At 37.7% G+C, this 20443-nt stretch overlaps 1 protein-coding gene across 5 annotated transcripts in view; it reads right to left on the reverse strand.

Moving 5' to 3' along the window:
• The window catches only part of ANKIB1 (ankyrin repeat and IBR domain containing 1), a 156444-nt gene that overhangs the window by 98898 nt on the left and 37103 nt on the right, over nucleotides 1–20443 (reverse strand). For 3 of the 5 annotated variants that reach the window (XM_082631660.1, XM_082631661.1, XM_082631658.1), the window contains exon 2: nucleotides 2679–2757. The exons of 1 other annotated variant lie outside the window; for it this stretch is intronic. The gene's annotated coding sequence lies outside the window, so the exon portion shown is untranslated. Of the gene's footprint in view, nucleotides 1–2678; nucleotides 2758–16673; nucleotides 16742–20443 lie in introns of all 5 variants that reach the window. One more of the 5 variants, XM_082631659.1, reaches the window with a different exon arrangement.

Here is a 20443-nt window from a genome sequence, read left to right on the forward strand (position 1 = left end):
CACCCCTATCTAAGGCAAGGAGCAAGAGGTCTTAGTCCAAAATGCTGCTAAAAATGAAGTATGGTTAAGAGATTTGGGGATTAGCTTGCCTAATTGTATATTAAATTGAAGTCAAGTGTGGCTTTAATCTTGGTGGCTTCCTGCAAGAAGTTCATGAACACCCATATGCTACAGGAAAATTTATGAGTATTAGAGAATACTACAAAAATGATCTGAGCTAAGAAAAGTGTTTTAACAAAGAAAGGAACTTCCCTGTAATATGCATTCCAGAAATAAAATTCACTTTGCTGTTTTTACAATACCTTAATATGGCAGTATTCAAAAATAAAATGGCTACACAAACACAAAAATATTATCATGACAATACTAGAAAACTCATTGTGGCAGTTTGGCTGCCTGAGGTTTCTGGACAACCAAGGAAAGAGATAATCCAACAAATTCTGGCTGCTGTTGGATACATTTTATATCTATATAGCTTTCACTGTGTGGAAAAGGATGCTTCAGTTAGTAAAGAAAGAAATGAAAATAGCTGCAAAGGGCAGTAACTGACTGCCTCTTTCTGACAGACTAGCAGAGGAACACTGAAAATAGCTAGCATGAGGTCCACAAGTGGAAAACTGTCCAAACATGGGATGCAACCACCGTATGAAACATCACTCTTAGTCTTCTATTTCCTATTAAAACATAATTATCTGCAATGATCACAAAACTCAGAACTCTCCACTAGTAAAATTTTCAAATAGCTAAAATTTTTCTTAGGCAATATTCAGCTTTCATACACTGGTCTTTACAACTACTCAAAATGTTATGTGTTATACTTTAATTCCTTTACAACTGCTTTTCATACTTTGAATTCAGAATTTCATACAGAACTGAAAATTAACATTTCAGCCTTTAATGCTATGGTGGTGTCAGCAAAAAGCTTAATTTCAGCAACTTTGGCATATCTGGTTATTCAGCAGTGTCTGCCTTCATAATTTTTGAATACTATATTGTCCTTACTTCATAAATAATAAGTAAAAATGTTAAATTGGAAGCGTTTTATCTTGGTATTAGGAAGTCAAAGTCTTAAAGTCGATGCAGTTGAGAAAAAGATGAAATTACTTATGCCTCAAACTGAGGCTCCCTAAACTTAAATCAACTCTACATTCAATTGAGAAATAAAGATAAAAAAGACACACCACTTAAAAAAGGTTAGAAATTTGTATACAAATATTCTTTTAAGAGATAATAATTAGGAGGTGGAAACAAGATGGCGGAGTAGGACTTGAGCTCACCTCATCTCATGAAAACACCAAAATCACAACTAATTGCTGAAGCATCGAAAAAAAAAGGCTGGAACCTACCTAAAAAGATATTCTACTTCCAAACACAAAGAAGAAGCCACAACGAGATGGTAGGAGGGGCATTTTCACAATATAATCAAATCGTGACCCATAAACCAGAAAATAACTGTATCACAGGGGTTCTCCTACAGTAGAATCTATGTCAGGCTCCCCAGCCCAGGGGTCTGGTATCAGAAGGAGGAGCCCCAGAGCATTTGGCTTTGACGGCCAGCAGGACTTGAGTGCAGGAGCTCCACAGGACTGGGGGAAACATCAAGACTCTACTCTTGGAGGGTGTACACAAGGATTCACATGCACTGGGACCCAGGGCAAAGCAGTGACTCCATAGAAGCCTGGGCCAGGCCTACCTGTGTGTCTTGGAGGGTCTCCTGGGGAGGTGGGGAGTCGGCTGTAGCTCACTGGGGGGACAAGGACACTTGTGGCAGAGGCCCAAGGGAATATATATTGCTGTGAGCTCTACTGGAAGTTGGCATTTTGGCACCAAGACCCAGCCCCACCCAACAGCCTGCAGGCTCCAGTGGTGGGACACCTCAGGCCAAACAACCAACATGGTGGAAATAGAGCCCCACCCATCAGCAGATAGGCTGCCTAAAGTCATCCTGAGTCCACAGCTGCCTCTAAACACACACCTCGACACAGCCCTGCCCACCAGAGGGACAGGACCCATCTCCAACCGCCAGGGGGCAGGCACAAGTCCCTCCCACAAGGAGGGCTGCACAAGCCTCTGAACCAACCTCACCCAAGAGAGGGTAGATGCCAGAAGCAAGAGGAACTACAGTCCTGCAGCCTGTGGAACGTAGACCACAAATACATAACGTTAGACAAAATGAGATGGCAGAGAAATATGTTCCAGACCAAGGAACAATATAAAACCCCAGAAGTACTAAGTGAAGTGAAGATAGGCAATCTACCTGAAAGTAAACTCAGAGGAATGACAGTAAAGATGATCCAAGATCTAGGAAAAAGAATGGAGGCACAGACTGAGAAAATACAAGAACTGTTTAACAAAGAGTTATAAAGAACAACTAAATAGAGTCGAACAATACAGTAACCGAAATAAAAAACACTAGAAGGAATCAATAGAATAAATGAGGCAGAAGAATGAACAAGTGAGCTGGAAGACATATTGGTGGAAATCACTGATGTGGAGCAGAATAAAGAAAAAAGATCAAAAACAAATGAGGATGGTCTAAGGGACCTGTGGGACAACATTAAAAGCACCAACATTTGCACTATATAGGTCCCAAAAGGAGAAGAGACAGAGAAAGGGCCTAAGAAATATTTAAAGAGATAACAGCCGAAAACATTCCTAACATGGGAATGGACACTTACTCAAGTCCAGGAAGCGCAGAGAGTCCCATACAGGATAAACCCAAGGAGGACCATGCCGAGACACATATTAATCAAGTTGCTAAAAATTAAAGACAAAGAGAAAATATTAAAAGCAACAAGGGAAAAGCAACAAATAACTTACAAAGAAATCCCCATATGGTTATCAGCTGATTTTTCAGCAGAACCTCTGCAGGCAGGCATGGAGTGGTATGATATATTTAAAGTGATAAAAGGGAAAAACCTACAATCAAGAATACGCTACCCAGAGAGGCTCTCATTCAGATTTGACAGAGAAAGCAAAAGCTTTACAGACAAGCAAAAGCTGAGAGAATTCAGCACCACCAAACCAGCTTTACAACAAATGCTAAAGGAACTTCCTAGGACAGGGTTCCCCAACCCCCAGGCCATGGACTGGTACCAGTCGGTGGCCTGTTAGGAACCAGGCCACACAGCAGGTGATGAGGGGTGGGCGAGCAAGCGAAGCTTCATCTGCCACTCCCCATCACTCACATTACCACTTGAAACACTGCTTGCGTTACCGCCTGAACCAGGCCCCCCATCGCCCACATTACCGCCTGAACCATCTCCCCTCCCCCATCCGTCGAAAAACTGTCTTCCACAAAACTGGTCCCTGGTGCCAAAAAGGTTGGGGACTGCTGCTCCAGGCAGAAAAGGTCACAAAACTAAAAACAAGAAAGAGACACATGGGAAAGTTCATGGGTACAGGCAAACATAGAGTAAAGGTAGGAAACCCACACACAAATAGGATATCCAAACCAGCAATGCGATCATGAGGGCTGTACAAAGGCAGGATATTGGAAATATACTGGCAATTAAGAGACCAGCAACTTAAAACAATCTTGTACGTATACAGACTACTATATCAAAAAGAAAAGATCAATGAAACTAAAAGCTGGTTCTTAAAGAAGATAAACAAAATTGATAAATCTTTAGCCAAACTCATCAAGAAAAAAGGGAGGGACTTCCCTGGCGGTCCAGTGGTTAAGATTCTGCGCTTCCACTCCATGGGGCTCGGGTTCGATCCCAGGTCAGGGAAGTAAGATTCCACATGCTGTGCGATGGGGCCAAAAATTTTTTAAAAATAAATAAAGTAAAATAAATTAAAATTAATTTTTTTAAAAGGGGGAGGGCTCAAATTAATAAAATTAGAAATGAAAAAGAAGTTACAACGGACACCACAGAAATACAAAGGAACATAAGAGACTACTACAACTCAACTATACGCCAATAAAATGGACAACCTAGAGGGAAATGGACAAATTCTTAGAAAGGTACAATCTTCCAAGACTGAACCAGGAAGAAATAGAAAATATGAACAGACCAATCACAAGTACTGAAATTGAAACTGGTTTAAAAACTTCCAACAAAAAAAAGTCCAGGACCAGATGGCTTCACAGGCGAATTCTATCAAACATTTAGAAAAGAGCTAACACATATCCTTCTCAAGCTCTTCCAAAAAATTGCTGAGGAAGGAACACTCCCAAACTCATTCTATGAGGCCACCATCACCCTGATACCAAAACCAGACAAAGATATCACAAAAAAAGAAAATACAGGTCATTATCGCTGATGAACATAGATGCAATAATCTGCAACAAAATACTAGCAAACCAAATCCAACAATACATTAAAAGGATCATACACCATGATCCAGTGGGATATATCTCAGGGATGTACGGATTTTTCAATGTCCGCAAATCAATCAATGTAATACACCACATTAACAATTGAAAAATAAGAACCATGTGATCACCTCAATAGATGCAGAAAAAGCTTTTGACAAAATTCAACACTCATTTATAATTAAAAAAACTCTCCAGAAAGTGGGCACAGAGGGAACCTACCTCAAAATAAAAAAAGGCAATATATATGACAAACCCACAGCTAACATCATACTCAATGATGAAAAGCTGAAAGCATTTCCTCTAAGATCAGGAACAAGACAAGGATGCCCACTCTTGCCACTTTTATTCAACATAATTTTGGAAGTCCTAGCCATTGCAATCAGAGAAGAGAAAGAAATAAAAGGAATGCAAATTGGAAAAGAAGAAGTAAAACTGTCACTGTTTGCAGAAGACATGATACTATACATAGAAAATTCTAAAGAGGCTACCAGAAAACTACTAGAGCTTATCAATGAATCTGGTAAAGTTGCAGGATGCAAAATTAATACAAAGAAACCTCTTGCATTTCTGTACACTAACAATGAAAGAACAGAAAGAGAAATTAAGGAAAAAATCCCACTTACCATTGCATCAAAAAGAATAAAACACCTAGGAATAAACATACATACAGAGACAGAAGATGTCTACTCTGAAAACTATAAGCTGCTGATGAAAGAAATCGAAGATATACAAACAGATGAAAAGACATATGATGTTCTTGGATTGGAAGAATCAATACTGTCAAAATGACTATAATACCCAAGGTAATCTACAGATTCAATGCAATCTCTATTAAACTACCAGTGGCATTTTTCACAGAACTAGAAGAAAAAAATTTTAAATGTGTATGGAAACACAAAAGACCCCAAATAGCCAAAGCAATCCTCAGAAAGAAAAACAGAGCTGGAGGAATCAGGCTCCCTGACTATGGACTATAACACTAAGGTGCAGTGATCAAAACAGTATGGTACTGGCACAAAAACAGAAAAATAGATCAATGGAACAGGACAGAAAGCCCAGAAATAAACCCACACACCTACAGTCAATTAATCTATGACAAAGGAGATGAGAATATACAATGGAGAAAACACATCGTTCTCAATGGTGAAAAACTGAAACTATTTCCACTAAGATCAGGAACAAGACAATGTTGCCCACTCTTATGACTATTATTCAACATAGTTTTGGAAGTTTTAGCCACAGCAGTGAGAGAAGAAAAGAAATAAAAGGAAATGAAATTGGAAAAGAAGAAGTAAAGCTGTCACTGTTTGCAGATGACATGATACTATACATAGAGAATCCTAAAGATGCCACCAGAAAATACAATGGAGAAAAGATAGTCTCTTCAATAAGTGGTGCTGGGAAAACTGGACAGCTACATGTAAAAGAATGAAATTAGAATACTCCCTAACATCATACACAAAAATGAACTCAAAATGGATTATAGAGACCTAAATGTAAGACTGGACACTATAAAACTCTTAGAGGAAAACATAGGAAGAACACTCTTAGATGTAAATCACAGCAAGATCTTTTTTGATCTGCCTTCTAGAGTAATGGAAATAAAAACAAAAATAAACAAATGGGACCTAATGAAATTTAAAAGCTTTTGCACAGCAAAGGAAACCATAAACAAGATGAAAAGACAACCCTCAAAATGGGAGAAAATATTTGCAAATGAATCAATGGACAAAAGATTAACCTCCAAAATACATAAACAGCTCATGCAGCTCAATATTAAAAAAAAAAAAACCCAATCCAAAAATGGGCAGAAGACCTAAATAAACATTTCTCCAAAGAAGACATACAGATGGCCAAGAAGCACATGAAAAGCTGCTCAACGTCACTAATTATTTGAGAAATGCAAATCAAAACCACAATGAGGTATCACCTCACACCCGTTAGAATGGGCATCATTAGAAAATCTACAAACAACAAATGCTTGAAAGGGTGTGGAGAAAAGGGAACCCTCTTGCACTGTCGGTGGGAATGTAAATAGATACAGCCACTATGGTGAAGAGTATGGAGGTTCCTTAGAAAACTAAAAATAGAATTACCATATGATCCAGCAATCCCACTACTGGGCATATACCCAGAGAAAACCATAATTCAAAAAGACACATGCACCCCAATGTTCATTGCAGCACTATTTACAATAGCCAGGTCATGGAAGCAACCTTAAATGCCCATCAACAGACGAATGGATAAAGAAGTGGTACATAGGGGCTTCCCTGGTGGCGCAGTGGTTAAGAGTCCGCCTGCCGATGCAGGGGACACGGGTTCGTGCCCCGGTCTGGGAAGATCCCACATGCTGCGGAGTGGCTAGGCCCGTGAGCCACGGCCGCTGAGCCTGCGCGTCCGGAGCCTGTGGTCCGCAACGGGAGAGGCCACAACAGTGAGAGGCCCGCATACTGCAAAAAAAAAAAAAAAAAGAAAAGAAAAAAAAGAAAAAAAAAAAGAAGTGGTACATATATACAATGGAGTATTACTCAGCCATAAAAAGGAACGAAATTGGGTCACTTGTAGAGACGTAGATACATCTAGAGACTGTCATACAGAGTGAAGTAAGTCAGAAAGAGAAAAACAAATATCGTATATTAAGGCATATATGTGGAACCTAGAAAAATGGTACAGATGAATCAGTTTGCAGGGCAGAAATTGAGACACAGATGTAGAGAACAAACGTATGGACACCAAGGGGGGAAAGTGGAGGGTGGTGGTGGTGGCAGTGTGATGAATTGGGAGATTGGGATTGACATGTATACACCAATGTGTATAAAATGGATGACTAATAAGAACCTGCTGTATAAAAAAATAAAATTAAATTTTAAAAAAGTCTACAATGAATGCTGAAGAGGGTGTGCAGAAAAGGGAGACATCTTACACTGGTGGTGGGAATGTAAACTGGTACAGCCACTGTGGAGAACAGTATGAAGGTTCCTTAAAAGACTAAAAACAGAACTACCATATGATCCAGCCATCCCACTTCTGAGCATATATCCAGAGAAAACACTGTTCAAAAATATACATGCGCCTCAATGTTTATTGCAGCACTATTTACAATAGCCAAGACATGGAAGCAACCTAAATGTCCATTGACAGAAATGGATAAAGAAGATGTGGTACACATATACAATGGAATATTACTCAGCCATTAAGAAGAATGAAATAATACCATTTGCAGCAACATGGATGGACCTAGAGATTATCATACCAAGTGACGTAAGTCAGGCAGAGAAAGTATCTATGATATCACTTATATGTGGAATCTAAACAAATGATACAAATGAACTTATTTACAAAACAGAAACAGACTCACAGACTTTGAAAACAAACTTACGTTTACCAAAGGGGAAAAGTTGGGGGGGAGATAAACTAGGAGTTTGGGATTAACAGATACACAATACTATATATAAAATAGATAATAAACAAGCACCTACTGTATAGCACAGGGAACCCTACTCAGTATTCTGTAATAACCTATATGGGAAAGGAATCTGAAAAAGAATGGATATATGTATAACTGAACCACTTTGCTGTACACCTGAAACTATCACAACATTGTAAATCAATTATACCCCAATATCAAATAAAAATTAAATTAAGAAAAGTTGACATCAACAGACTAAAAAAAAAAAAACTCACATGATCATACAAATAGATGCAGAAAAAGCATTTGACAAAATCCAACACCCATTCATGATTTTGAAAACTCTAGATAAAGAAGGAATAGAGGAGAACTATCTCAACTTGATAAAGAGGTAACATCAAACTTAAAGGTGAGAAACCCAAACTTTCCCACTAAGAACAGATACAAGGCAAGGATGACCCTCTCACTACTCCTTTTCAATATCACACTGGAGGTTATAGACAATGCAATAAGACGACAAAAGGAAACAAATGGTATACAGATTGGGAAGGAAAAAGTAAAACTGCCTTTGTTCGTAAATGACATGATCATCTATGCAGAAAGTCCAAAAGAATGGACAAAAACTGAACAGTGATACTTCATTGTTCAGCAATACAAGTGAAATTGTAAGTAAAAACACAATACTATTTACATAACCATCTAAAAAAATGAAACGCTTAGGTATAAATCCAACAAAATATATGCGAGATCTATATTAAAAAAACTACAAAACTCTAATGAGTGAAATCAAAGGAGAACTTAAAAATAGTGAGATACTCCCTATTCATGGATAGAAAGGTTCAGTATTGTCAAGATGTCAATTATTCCCAAATTGATCTACAGACTCAATATAATCCCAATCAAAATTCCAGCAAGTTATTTTGTGAATATTGACAAACTGATTCTACAGCTTCTCTGGAGAGAAAATAGACCCAAAATAGTCAACACATACTGAAGCAGAAGAACAAAGTTGAAAGATTAATGTTACCCCACTTGAAGACTTCCTGTAAAGCTAGAATAATCAAGACAGTGTGGTACTGGTGAAAGAATAGACAAGTAGGTCAACAAAACAGAAGAGAAAGCCCAGAAACAGACCCACATAAATAAGTTAAATGATCTTTGACAAGGAGCAAAGGCAATACAATGGAGCAAAAACAGTCTCTTCAACATATGGTGCTGGAATATCTAGACATCCACATGCAAAAAAAAAACCCCATGGGGACTTCCCTCGTGGGCCAGTGGTTAAGGCTCCATGCTCCCAATGAAGGGGGCCTGGGTTCGATCCTTGGTTGGGGAACTAGATCCTGCGTACCACAACTAAAAGACCCTGCATGCCACAATGAAGATTCCGCATTCAGCAACGAAGATCCTACGTGCCATGACTAAGACCCAGTGCAGCTAGCTAAATAAATAATAAATAAAATACATAATAAAAGAAAAAGAAAACCCCCCACAAATCTAGAACCTTGCACCCTTCACAAAAATAACTCAAAATGGATCACAGAGCTAAATTTAATTAACTCAAAATGGATCACAGAGCTAAATTTAAACTCAAAAACATAAAACTTCCAGAAGATAACAGGATAAAACCTAGATGACGTTGGGGATAGCAATGACTTTTTAGATGCAACATCGAAGGCATGAGCCATGAAAGAAATAATGGATAAGCAGGAGTTCATTAAAATTAAAACCTTCTGCTCTGTGAAAGACAACATCAAGAAAACGAGAAGACAAGCCAGACTGGGAGAAAATATCTGCAGAAGACACATATGGTGAATTGTTATCCTAAATACACAAAGAACTCTTAAAGCTCAACAATAAAAACAATCTGATTTTAAAAATGGGCTAAAGATCTTAACAGCCACCTCACCAAAGAAGATATACAGGTGGCAGATGAGTACATTTATATTCCACATCATATGTCATGAGGGAATACAAATTAGAATGAGATACATACCTATTAGAATGGCCAAAATCTGGAACACTGACAACATCAAAGGCTGACAAGGGTACAGAACAAGAAGAACTCGCATTCATTACTGGTGGGAATGCAAAATGGTACCATCACTTTGGAAGATAGTGTGGTGGTTTCTTACAAATCTAAATATATTCTTACCATAATCCAGTAATCACACTCCTTGGTATCTACCCAAAGGTGTTGAAAACTTACATCCACACAAAAACCTACACACCGATACTTATAGAAGCTTTATTTATAACTGCCAAAACTTGGGAGCAAATAAGATGCCCTTCAGTAGATAAATGAATAAATTTACTGTGGTACATCCAGACAATGGAATAGTATTCAGCACTATAAAGAAATGAGCTATCAAGCCATGAAAACACATAGAGGAACCCTAATTGCGTATTACTAAGTAAGAGAAGCCAACCTGAAAAGGCTACAGACTACAAGATTCTAACTATATGACATTCTGGGAAAGATAAAACTATCCACAGGTTTAAAAAGATGATTAACAGTGTTAGGGGCAGGGGAAGGATGAATAGAGGGAGCACAGAGAATTTTTTGGGTATTGGAAGTACTCTGTATATTATAATAATGGATATATATCATTATACATTTGTCCAAACCTACAGAATGTAATACACCAAGAGTGAACCCAAAGGTCAACTATGGACTTTGAGTGATTTGTCATGCTGATGTAGGTTCACCAACTCAACAAATGTACCATTCTAGTGAGTAATACTGATAACAGAGGAGGCCACACATGTGTGGGCATAGGGGAGAGATAGGAAGTCTCTGTATCTTTCTTTCAATTTTGCTGTGAACCTAAAAAGCACTTTAAAAAATTCTTTAAAAAAAGAGACTTGAATCTTAATCTTTATGTTAATCTCTTGGCATTTGCTTCCTTGACAATACAATGAACATGAATTATTGTGAAAAATAAAACTGTAAGTGAAGTATTTAGCACAGTAGCTAATACAGAAGGCATTTTATAAATCTGTGTACTTTCCCCTGTGTATGTGTGTGTTTTCCCCCCAGAAGCCTTTTTATCTTTAATTATTGGTTCATAACTTTAGGACAGTGGAAAGAGGGAGAAATCTAACCACCAGATAAGTTATGAATGACTGTCCTAACCTAAGCTGTGAGACAACTTCCAAGTAGTATCTTATCATTACCTCCTTGTAATTCATTTCTGAATAGTCCTGGAAATGGAAGTTACTTAAGCTAAACCAATACACGTGAATTAAAACAAAGCAAACAGAAAAGACAAGGAAATATATGCCAAGCACACACTAAAATTTTAAATAGGATAAATCTGTGTTAGCCTTTTATGACCACTAAGTTAAGGAATCTCAATAACATTAAATGAGATTTCTAAAATTTATAGGGAACTCATGGAACAATCAATCCAAACCCACATTCACTTCTGGTATGTTTGTGTGATATAGTTTCCATAATGAAGGGATGTTTTAACCTCACTTGAAAAATCTTAGTTCATTTTAAACAAAAATTTCCACACTTATAAACAATGGCAAATATGCTTATGATATTACTCAATATTGTTAAAAAGGCTGATTCCCCACTGTCAAGATTCTAATTTTAATTCATTGTGTTCTACCCACTGGAAATTCAACACTAAGAGGAAATAAATTATTTTTATACAAACTAATGTTCTCTCAAGGTTTTCCTATTAAAAGATGAGCTTAAAACAAAACTTCATGATGATTCTTACTATTTACGTTATTAATTTAAGAAACCTTTTGAAAAAATTTTTAAAATTATAAAGGATGATTCTGTCAAAAAGAAGATGTGGAAAAAAAATTAGAAATTATAACACTGAAAAGTACATGAATACGTAAAATCTATGACTTTAAACAGTATGTTATAAATATACATCACTAGGATTAGAATTATACTAGCACATAAAGGATTCTTTTAATAATATTATAGTTTTTTCATTTACTATGTTCAGTATAAGTCATAAGTATGAGATTGTATGGTCTTTCTAATTTCTGAAACTGTGTGTGCATGTCAAAAACGGAATCAAATTCCAATTTTAGGAGTTTTAAGCTTTGTTACATTTACAGATAAACATCTAATCTCTGGGTACTGGAAAGTTATTAGCACCACCTATTACAGAGAATCATATTAAGAGAAGTGGAAAGAACAAAAGAAGGGAAGCTGCCAATTTTCTTCTGATGTCAGTCTTTTTATTCACAATAAGCTATTTGAAGATCATCAACAGGGACAAGGATGAGTGACTGATTAACCTCTGATGTCACCATCTTACTTAAATAGTGAAGTGAGAGAGAAACCCAGTGGGTAACAATGCTTGGAGCTTTACTTAACTCCATCATTCTCTAGACACAAGTGAGATAAATGAAAGCATCATTGTTATTCTATTCCACAAACATAAAATGAATTCCTTCAAGAAAATTTCATTTTCAGTTCCTTGTATGGAACTCACAAACTAATTTTAGAAATAATTTTGAACGGGTTCACTTCCTTTCTGGACCATATGTAAAGATGGTTATTACAATGCATGAAAATTTATAAACTAAGTGTTCATAACTCAAGAAACAATAGAATTACAGTCCCCAAAAAAAGAAAAACCATTAGAAATATCTATAATGCAATAAATGAGTTACACTACAAAGTAAAATCATAAAGAGTTTTAAGTTCTAAAAAGTTTTTTCAGTATCTCTTATAAACTAGTCAAGTAAAAAGAGTATTTTTAAATTTTCAATTTAAGGGGACAGCATACTTCTAGTACATTTTGAAATATATGGAAGAAAATTATTCTAATACTAAAACAAACAGGTACTTCAATTACTTTCAAATTTTAAATACTGAAAAAACTATGAACAAATGTTTCTCTGTTTAGGTTCCAATTAAGTAAATTATGGTAAATCCACTCAACAGAATGCTAGAATACAACCATTAAAATCATTTTTACAACTTTATGTGGAAAAATGCTTTTACAATAAATAAATAAGGTTACATATACTATCATCACAGCGAAATAAAAAATATGCATCCATAGAAAAAAGACTAAGGAAATATATACTACACTGTTAATTCTGAATGATAGAACCATGCTAACTGTACTTGGAATTCTTCCTCTATTCTTTTTGGCATTAAAATAAGTATTTAAAAATAGATCTAATAATAATGGACCTAAAGGGAGAAATTGACAAGAATCCAGTAATAGTAGGATTTTAACACCCCACTTACCATCAATGGACAGATTATGCAGACAGAAAATCAGTAAGGAAACAGTGGCATTAACTGACATATTAGAGCAGTTGTAGTTAAAAGCTATCTACAGAACATTCCAACCCAAAACAGCAGAATACATATTCTTTTCAAGTTTACATGTAATGTTCTCCAGGATAGGTCACATGCTAGGCCACAAAACAAGTCACAACAAATTTAAAAGGACAGAAATTACATCAAGCATCTTTTCTCACCTCAACTAGAATTCAATTACAGGGAGGAAAATGGGAAAAACAAAAATACCTAGAGACCAAACAACATGCTTCCACAAAACCAATGGGTGAATGAAGAAACCAAAAAGAAAATGAGAGAACACCTTGAGACAAATGAAAATTAAAACACAACTTTCCAAAATTTATGGGATGTATCAAAAGCAGTTCTAAGAGGGAAGTTTATAGCAATACAGGTACCTCAAGAAACAAGAAAAATCTCGAATAAACAACCTAAACTACCATTTAAAGGAATTAGAAAAAGAACAAACAAAGCTGAAAGTCAGCAGAAGTCAGGAAACAATAAAGATCAGAGAGGAAATAAATAAAAGAGAGGACCCACCCACACCCCAAAAAAAGAAAAGATCAATGAAACCAGGAGCTGGTTTTTTTTGAAAACATAAACAAAATTGATAAGCCTTTAGCCAGGCTCATTAAGAAAAGTAGAGAAAGAACCCAAAAAACAAAATAAGAAGTGAAAGAGGAGAAATTACAACCAATGTCACAGAAATATAAACAATCATAAGAGAATACTATGAACAGTTATATGCCAACAAATTCGACAACGTAGAAGAAATGGATACATTCCTAGAAACATACTATCTTCCAAAATTGAATCATAAAGAAATAGATGTTATGAATAAACTGATTACTAGTATTAAAACTGAATCAGTAATAAAAAACTCCCAAAAAACAGAAGTCCAGGACTGGACACCTTCACAGGGGAATTCTACCGAACAGGTAAAGAAGAGCTAATACTTATCTTTCTCAAGTTATTCCAAAAAACTAAAGAGATCACACTCCCAAATCCATTCTATGAGGCCACCACTACCCAGATACCAAAACCAGGCAAAGACACTATGAAAAAGAAAATTACTTCAGTATCCTTGATGTATACAGGCACAAAAATCCTAAACAAAATATTAGCAAACCAAATTTAACAATATATAAAAAGGATCATAAACCATGGTCAAGTGGGATTTATTCCAGGGACACAAGGATGGTTCAGTACCTGCAAATCAAACAATAAGGTACACCACATTAACAAAACAAAGAATAAAAATCATACGATCATCTCAACAGATGCAGAAAAAGCACTTGACAAAATTCAACACCAATTCATGATAAAAACCCTCAAGAAAGTTGGTATACAGGGAATATATCTCAACATAGTAAAGGCCATTTATGACAAACCCACAGCTAACTCATACTCAACGGTGAAAGAGAAAGCAAGAAAAAAATCCCAGTTGCAATTGCATCAAAAAGAATGAAATACCTAGAGATAAACTCATCAAACACATGAAAGCCCTACACCTCTGAAAACTGTTAAGACATTGATAAAGGAAACTGAAGATGATACAAATAAATGGAAAGATATTCCACACTCATGGACTGGAAGCAACTAATATTGCTCAAATGTCCATAAACCAAAAGCAATCAACAGATTCAAAGCAATCCTTATCAAAGCACCCATGACAATTTTCACAGAACAAGAATATTCCTGAAATTTGTAAAGAATCACGAAAGACCCCAAATAGTCGAAGTAATCTTGAGAAAAAAGAACAAAGCTGGAGGTATCACACTCCTGAACTTCCGAATATGCTACAAAGCTACAGTAATCAAAACAGTATGGTAGTGGCATAAAATCAGACATAGATCAATGGAAAAGAATAGAGAGCCCAGAAAGAAACTCATGCACTTACTGTCAATTAATCTACAACAAAGGAAGCAAGAATATACAACAGGGAAAAGACAATCTCTTCAATAAGTAGTGTTGGGAAAACTGGACAGCTAAAAGAATGAAATTAGAACATTTTATCACACCATATACAAAATAACTCAAAATGGATTAAAGACCTGTAACTATAACCTAGAAGAAACTTAAAAGAGAATAGGCAGTACACTCTTTGACATAAATCTTAGCCATATCTTTTTGGATCTGTCTTCTCAGGCAAGAGAAACAAAAGCAAAAATAAACAAATGGGACCTAATTAAAACTTTAAAACTTCTGCAAGCAAGGGAAACCATCAACAAAATGAAAAGACTACCTACTGAATAGGAGAATGTATATGCAAATGATATGTCTGATAAGGGGTTAATGTCCAAAATATTCAAATAGCTAATATAACTCAATATTAAAAAAGCAACAATCCAATTAAAGAATGGGCAGAAGACCTCAAAAGACATTTTTCCAAAGAAGACAGACAGATGGCCAACAGGCACATGAAAAGATTCTCAATGTCACTAATCATCAGGGAAATGCAAATCAAAACTACAATGAGATATCATCTCACACATGTCAGAATGGTTATCATCAAAAAGACAACAAATAGGGTCTCCCTGGTGGCGCAGTGGTTGAGAGTCCGCCTGCCGATGCAGGGGATACGGGTTCGTGCCCCGGTCTGGGAGGATCCCATATGCCGCGGAGCGGCTGGGCCCGTGAGCCATGGCCGCTGAGCCTGCGCATCCGGAGCCTGTGCTCCGCAACGGGAGAGGCCACAACAGTGAGAGGCCCGCGTACGGGAAAAAAAAAAAAAAAAAAAAAAAAAAAAAAAAAGACAACAAATAATAAATGCCGGTGAGGATGTGGAGAAAGGGACCCTTAGTTCACTGCTGGTGGGAATGTAAACTGGTACAGCCACTATGGAAAACAGTATGGAAGTTCTTCAAAAGACTAAATATAGAACTACCATATGATCCAACAATTCTATTCTTGGATATATATCCAAAGAAAATGAAAACACTAATTTCAAAAGATATATACACTTCAATATCGTAGCAGCATTATTTACAATAGCCAAGATATGGAAGCAACCAAAGTGTCCATCAACAAATGAATGGATAAAGAAGATGTGGTAATGAATATATAATGGAATATTAGTCATAAAAAAGAATGAAATTTTGCCATTTGCAACAATGTGGATAGACTTGGAGGGTATTATGCTCAGTGAAGTAAGCCAGAGAAAGACAAATACTGTATGTTTTCACTTATACGTGGAATCTAAAAATTAAAACAAACAAATGCATATAACAAACCAGAAACACACTCATGAATACAGAGAACAAACTAGTGGTTACCAGAGGGTGGAACGGCAAGATAGAGAAAGGGGATTAAGAGGTGCAAACTATTAGGTATAAATAAATAAGATGCAAGGGTGTAATGTACAGTACAGGGAATATAATCAATATTTTATATTAACCTTAAATAGATTATAATCCATAAAAATACCAAATCATTTTATTGTATACCTGAAATTGTAAATCAACTATACTTCAATAAAAAATAAAAATAAAACTAGATCTAATTATGGGTGTGGTGTTTGAAAGTAATAATACACAGGATTCAAGATTTACATTATATATTACATAATTATAAGTTAATAATTTATAATTATATATAAATTATTATAAAAAATAAATTCTATTTACAGTTAGTATCAAAAATATACTTACCAATAAATTTAACAGAAGATGTGTAAGACTTCTATGCTGAAACAAATATTGTTGGGATTAAAGAAGATCTAAATAAATGGACAAAGGGAGAAAAAAAATAGATGAGGAAGATTAAGAGGTACCAACTTCCAGTTGCTAAATAAATGAATCATTGATATGAAATGTACAGTGTGAGGAATACAGTCAATAACTATGAAATATCTTTGAAGGATGACATATCATAATTAGACCTATCATGGTGATCAGTTTGAAAGGTATGTAAATTTCAAATCACTATGTTGTGTAACAGGAACTAACACAGTGTTGTAAGTCAATCATTCTTCTAAAACAAACAAAGTCATAGAAAAAGAGATCAGATTTGTGATTATGGGGGTGGGGGAGACGGGAAGAGTGGATGAAGACAGTCAAAAGGTACAAACTTCCAGGGCCTCCCTGGTGGCGCAGTGGTTGAGGGTCCGCCTGCCGATGCAGGGGATGCGGGTTCGTGCCCCGGTCTGGGAGGATCCCATATGCCGCGGAGCGGCTGGGCCCGTGAGCCGTGGCCGCTGGGCCTGCGCGTCCGGAGCCTGTGCTCCGCAACGGGGGAGGCCACAGCAGTGAGAGGCCCGCATACCGCAAAAAAAAAAAAAAAAAAAAAAAAAAAAAAAAAAAAAGGTACAAACTTCCAGCTATAAGATAAGAACTAGGGATGTAATGTACAACATGATAAATATAATCAACACTGCTGTATGTCATAGATGAAAGTTAAGAGTAAATTCTAAGAGTTCTCATCACAGGAAAAAAAATGTTTCCTATTTCTTTAATTCTGTGTCTACATGAGATGATGGATGTTCACTAAACTTACTGTGATAACCACTTTATGATGTATGTAAATCAAATCAGTACGCTGTACATCTTAAACTTATACAGTGTTGTATGTCAATTATATCTCAATAAAAGTGGAAGAAAGAGGGGCTTCCCTGGTGGCGCAGTGGTTGAGAGTCTGCCTGCCGATGCATGGAACACGGGTTCATGCCCCGGTCCGGTAAGATCCCACATGCCGCGGAGCGGCTAGGCCCGTGAGCCATGGCCGCTGAGCCTATGCGTCCGGAGCCTGTGCTCCACAACAGGAGAGGCCACAACAGTGAGAGGCCTGCGTACTGCAAAAAAAAAAAAAAAAAAGTGGAAGAAAGGAATGGAGGGAGGGAGGAAGGCAGAGAGGGAGAGAAAGAGAGGGAGAAAGAAAGAAAGAGGGCTTCCCTGGTGGCGCGGTGGTTGAGAGTCCGCCTGCCGATGCAGGGGACACGGGCTCGTGCCCCGGTCCGGGAGGATCCCACATGCTGCGGAGCGGCTGGGCCCGTGAGCCATGGCTGCTGGGCCTGCGCGTCCGGAGCCTGTGCTCCGCAGCGGAAAAGGCCACAACAGTGAGAGGCCCACGTACCGCAAAAAAAAAAAAAAAAAAAAAAAAGAAAGAAAGAAAGAATGAGAGAGAGAGAGAGGGAGAGAGGGAGGAAGGAAGAAAGGGGTAGATAAACTATGTTCATAGATTGGAAGGCTAAATATAGAGCTGCAAAAACCATAGAATATCCTTAGCAATCTTGAAAAAGGGGATGGTCAGACAATTTCATTACCTGATTTCAAGATGGTATGATACTAAGCATAAGGTTTAACAAATAGATTAATGGAACAGAATAAAGTCCTCAGAAATAGACTCACACTTCAACAGCATTAAGGTGCCAGGACAATTCAATGGGGGAAAGTTAAGTCCTTTCATCAAATGACACCATGGATAATGGATATCCATATGGAAAAAACTAAACCTTGACCCCTACCTCAGACTACATGTAAAAATGGATGCCAGACCTAAGTGTAAAAGCTAAACTCACAAGTTCAGTATCCAGAATGCATTAAGAACTTTTACAAAATGCTATGAACCAAATAGCAAAAGGATACAGTGATAGACTGCAATACTGTCCCCAATTATTCACTTCTCTCCCTACAGGAGGACTATATTTCCCTGCCCATTTATACCAGTGTTGGCCATTTGACTTCCTTTGGCCAATGAAATATGAGTAAAAATAAAGCATGACATTTCTGAACCAAAGCTTTAAGACCCATCATGTGGTTCTACCACTGCTCTTTTTTGCCACAAGATCCAGGCAGCGGCTTCTCCTTCAGCTTGGGTCCCAGAAGGAAGACTTGGAGCAAATCTGAAACTGGCATGTAACTAAACAAAAAATAAATTTTTTTTTAAGGAGGAACCAAGATGGCAGAGTAGAAGTACACGCTCTCACTCCCTCTTGAGAGAACACCAGATTCACAACTAGCTGCTGGACAATCATCGACAGGAAGACACTGGAATTCACCAAAAAAAAAGATACCCCACACCCAAAGAAAAAGGAGAAGCCACAATGAGATGGTGGGAGGGGCGCAATCACAGTAAAATCAAATCCCATAACTGTTGGGTGGGAGACTCACAGACTGGAAAACACTTATTACACAGAAGTCCACCCACTGGAGTGAAGGTTCAGAGCCCCACGTCAGGCTTCCCAACCTGGGGGTCTGGCAACAGGAGGAGGAACTCCACAGGATCAGACTTTGAAGCCTAGTGGGAATTGATGGCAGGACTTCGACAGGACTGGGGGAAACAGAGACTCCAATCTTGGAGGGCACACACAAAGTAGAGTATGCATCGGGACCCAGGGGAAGGAGCAGTGACCCCAGAGGATACTGAACCAGACCTACCTGTTAGTGTTGGAGGGTCTCCTGCAGAGGAGCGGGGGGGAAGGGGGGCTGCGGCTCACCTAGGGGACAAGGACACTGACAGCAGAAGTTCTGGGAAGTACTCCTTGGAGTGAACCCTCCCAGAGTCTGTCATTAGCCCCACAAAAGAGCCCAGGTAGGCTCCAGTGTTGGGTTGCCTCAGGCCAAACAACCAACAGGGAGGGAACCCAGCCCCACCCATCAGCAGTCAAGCAGATTAAAGTTTTACTGAGCTCTGCCCACCAGAGCAACAGTCTGCACTACCCACCACCAGTCCTCCCATCAAGCCTCTTAGATAGCCTCATCCACCAGAGGGCAGAGAGCAGAAGCAAGAAGAGCTACAATCCTGCAGCCTGTAGAACAAAAACCACATTCACAGAAAGATAGACAAGATAAAAAGGCAGAGAGCTATGTACCAGATGAAGGAACAAGATAAAACCCCAGAGAAACAACTAAATGATGTGGAGATAGGCAACCTTCCAGGAAAAGAATTCAGAATAATGATAGTGAGATGATCCAGGACCTCGGAAAAACAATGGAGGTAAAAACCAAGAAGATGCAAGAAATGTTTAACAAAGACCTAGAAGAACTGAAGAACAACAAACAGAGATGAACAATAGAATCACTGAAATGAAAACTACACTAGAAGGAATCAATAGCAGAATAACTGAGGCAGAAGAACGAATAAGTGACCTGGAAGACACAATGGTGGAATCCACTGCTGCGGAACAGAATAAAGAAAAAAGAATAAAAAGAAGTGAAGACAGCCTAAGAGACCTCTGGGACAACATTAAACACAACAACATTTGCATTATAGGGGTCCGAGAAGGAGAAGAGAGAGAGAAAGGACCCGAGAAAATATTTGAAGAGATTATAGTCAAAAACTTCTCTAACATGGGAAAGGAAATAGCCACCCAAGTCCAGGAAGCACAGCGAGTCCCATACAGGATAAACCCAAGGAAAAACACACTGAGACACATCGTAATCAAATTGACAAAAATTAAAGACAAAGAAAAATTACTGAATGC

Source organism: Mesoplodon mirus, assembly GCF_964341445.2.
Source record: "Mesoplodon mirus genome assembly, chromosome: 9".
Taxonomy (NCBI): domain Eukaryota; kingdom Metazoa; phylum Chordata; class Mammalia; order Artiodactyla; family Ziphiidae; genus Mesoplodon; species Mesoplodon mirus.